Below are 3,628 nucleotides of genomic sequence, written 5' to 3'. Positions count from 1 at the left end.
CCGCTCGTGAGTGACAAGGTTCCTCCTTCCTTTTGGGATAATGCCACCATTTTTTTTTCTTGTTATTGTCAGGTTTATTGCTTCTGCTCAATATACTACGAGCTTCTTCAGTAAAGGACAGTCTCACCCTTGTTGGTTTCCATTTTTGTATGGGACTGCAAAAAGAAACCTCTGCCGATCTCAGCCCGTAGAGGTGTCCCACCCACCATCATGCTGAGATGCAAAGCTTGCGCCTCTCCCCCCTGCCCCAGCTCACCCTAAAAGAAGAAGTTGTTCGGTCACCGCTTTCCGTTGTATCCACCTGACCCTTCATCCCCCCAGCCCCTTGTGCCACAGAGGCAGCGCCGTTGCCGTTAGTCTGGGAGAAGCCCATTAGCGCAACCAGATGGGGTCATCCTGCCTGGATTGCCCGGACCGGTCCGAGGCGTGAGGAAGACCTCCTTGGGCTGCGCAGCGCTTCACTGCTTTCTTGAATATTCCCGGCACTGCTGCCTCGAAAAGCCAAAGAAGAGAGAAAAGCCAACGTGGGGGTGTGAGCGGGGCGGGGAGGCGGTGGGGGGGATCGCTCTGTAGTGCCAAGATTAGGACTGTTAGGACACTCCTTTCCATGCCTTACAGTTTGTGCCACAGGGAAAGGCGTTGTCCAGATGCATTTGTTTTATATATACTGTATATATTTATATATATAAGATATACATGCAAGCTTGGTTGGTGTTTTTTATTAAACAAAATAAAATCCATTGAAAATGTTTGGGATATTTGTGCTGCATCCAGGTTCCTGGAGACGTGCATTGAAATTCCAGCCGCAGCCTCTCTCACCCTTGTCAGAGCTCTTCCCAGCAGCCTCAGGCAGCGCTTGAAGTGGCCAGCTCACGTCTTCCCGTGAGAAATCCCAAAGAAGTGGCGCTGGAGGGAGCCATGCCCCTTTGCAGATTTTCCCTATGGACATTTGTAGCTTCATCGAATAAGATGAGGATCTCCTCTCCAGTCAGATGATAGGTTCGTGTGGCCCTTGGGAACACTCAAGGACATCCCTGTGGAAAGTCTTTGCCAGCCTGTCTGAGCACGGGTAATGTCTCAGCAGGGCACATCCCACATGAAGACCGTATCTCCCCCCAGTTGCCGTAACCCTGCCCAGTGAGGCTTGTCCTGTAGCCTTAACCACTCTCCTTTGCTCTCCCTACCTGCTGTCCTCCCTCTGGGGTCTCGAGAGCTAATTAGGACCTAATTTCCTTCTCTCCAGGAAGAGTAGAGGAGATGCAATCCAAAAGGGGTTTCTTCCATGAAGCATCCTGAGGAAATTAGGATCTTTCATGTTGCTGGTGATGCCTGCCTCTTTCAAGTTTGCGGGGAGGAGGGGGCTTATTTATAGCAAACAGTGCTCATGCAAGAGACCCACCCAAACCGAGTGGGACTTTGCCATGGAATGGTCCTACTGAAGGTAGCAGAGCTGCTTCATGGTCCAGGCTGGACCATAAGGGAAGGAGAATGAAGCTCAGTCATGAGGGATACTTGCAGTAGAGTGTCTTAGGTCTCCATCCTGGTGTTTGCTGCAGACACTCTGGGCATATGTAGGTGTCTGACAGTGGGCTTTGATAGTCTAAAATAGCATGTTGCAGGAAATGAGAAATAAATCTCTTTAAAGTGAAGGTGAAAATTAAACTGGCAGAGTACGAATGGAAATGCAGACAAAGTATTTGAGCTAACACTGGGAAAAAAGCCCCGAATCCAGACCGGTGTAAGCTGTGCTGGTGATTGTGTGTGTTGCTGCTGGATTTTTTTTTTCTCCCTGTAAGAATATTTTCGAGAACAAAATAAGTAATCTAACTGTGATCAGAACAAAAAGCTAAAAATCGCAGGTTACATTTGCAGACAGAACACCAGCAGGGGAAGGTTGGACAACACTACATTTTAAGAAATCCATGATGTTCTCTGATCCTTTTTTCAGCCTTCCCTTCTGCAGTCTGGAGAAGCTAACATCTCTAAACCAAAGTATTTCTATCAGAAGTAGTGTGGCTCCAGCTCCTAGAGCCAAGTGATCGTGTTGGAAATCTCAGCCCTCACTCAGAAACTCTCTCTTGGTTCCTGTGCCTACACAAACAAAGAAACTGGAGGAACATGTCCTGCGTGATCAGAAGGGAAAAGGACCCAGCGCAATGTAATGTGGTTGTTGAGTGCCTCAGCCTGGTGCTCTCCCCTCTCCTTGCCTCACTGCCCTCCTCTGTGCTCCACCAACATCCCAGCAGTGGCAGCAGCCTGAACGAGCTGCCCTGTGGTGGCCTGAGGCTGCCCGAGCATCCGCTTGGGAGGTTTCAGCTGTTATCTTCAGCCTCTTGGTGGCCTGTGGCTTTCCCCGACTCTTTACTCACCTTTTCTGCAGTAGAAAAATCACCCTGAGCAGCTTTCTTGGATGCGTGTGTACAGGCACCCATTTCTGAAGTTAGCAAGGAGACAGTTCAGAGAGCATGAACCTCCTGGTATCCCGTTATCCACCTGTGGACCGAGATATCCATCCCTACCCCCACGCTGCGACGTTTACATGAAGGGGCTCACATAAAAATTCACCCTCCTCACTTTATTTGTGTGAGGAATTGGATTGACTTGCATGGGGCTGCTCCTGCGGGAAGGTTGTGTAAGCTTTTGCGCTGCCAGTTTTAGTTAGGTCTTGCCTTGGGTTGGGCTGCTTGGTTGGGGATGCCATCACAGCTGACCGGGCTGTTGTCTGTCCAGATGAGACCTTTACATCACCTTTGAGCTGGGCGACATCAAGGTGTAAACCAGAGTGTCCAAGACAGTATTGCTTCATTTACGTGGATTTGCTAAACAGAATCCAGCTGGACGAATGAACGGGTTTTGTTTGTTTCTTAATTGCTGATGACCTCAGCCAACAGGCAGTGTCTAGTTGACTCTCAAGCCAAAGCGAAATTTTACGATCGTGTATGTTTAAGCTGTATTTTATTGAACCATGTAAATATATGTGCAAATTAAGGGCCTTATCCTGAAAGCATGGAGTTCTCCAGGGTTTTAGTAGACTTTCGGTCGCAGTGCTAGGAAGTTGCCATGGTTACCCCAGTTATCACTAAGTTTGGGTACCATTCAGGGGCGAAAATGGTCTTGAGGCACATTCCTCTCGCCGGCTCTGTACGAACGCTGTTTTCTCAGGCCCCCCCTTTCTCAACGCAGAAGTAGGTGGCTGATTCCCTCTAAGTGGGATTTTTGAGCATGGCAGGGATGGATGATTGATGAGGCTGCTGGAGCTTGACGTGTGAAGCCACGGGAGGGATTCCCAGATGGGAGTGTATCCTGTAAATTATCTCTTGCTTTGTGATGTAAAATGTACAGTGTTTGCACTAGAATAGAAATGATCATTTTCAATAAAAGGGGGAAAAACTCCCCAATCCTTTCTATAAGCTGCCACGTATGTGTCACATGTTGCTGCCCTGAGGTGTCCTACAGCGTTGCCTGGGAACACGCCGGAGCCTTTGGCTGGGGGAAAGCAGAATCGGGGCCAGCAGAGCTGGGCTCGGGGCTGCCAGCCCAGCAGGCTTATCCCGGGGACGCCGTGCAGCCCCTCGGGGCCAGCAGAGAGACCCCAGCACCACGGGGACCCCTCTGCAGCACGCGCTGC

Source organism: Phaethon lepturus, unplaced genomic scaffold, assembly GCF_000687285.1.
Source record: "Phaethon lepturus isolate BGI_N335 unplaced genomic scaffold, ASM68728v1 scaffold44392, whole genome shotgun sequence".
Taxonomy (NCBI): Eukaryota; Metazoa; Chordata; class Aves; order Phaethontiformes; family Phaethontidae; genus Phaethon; species Phaethon lepturus.
This window is presented reverse-complemented; position numbering follows the sequence as displayed.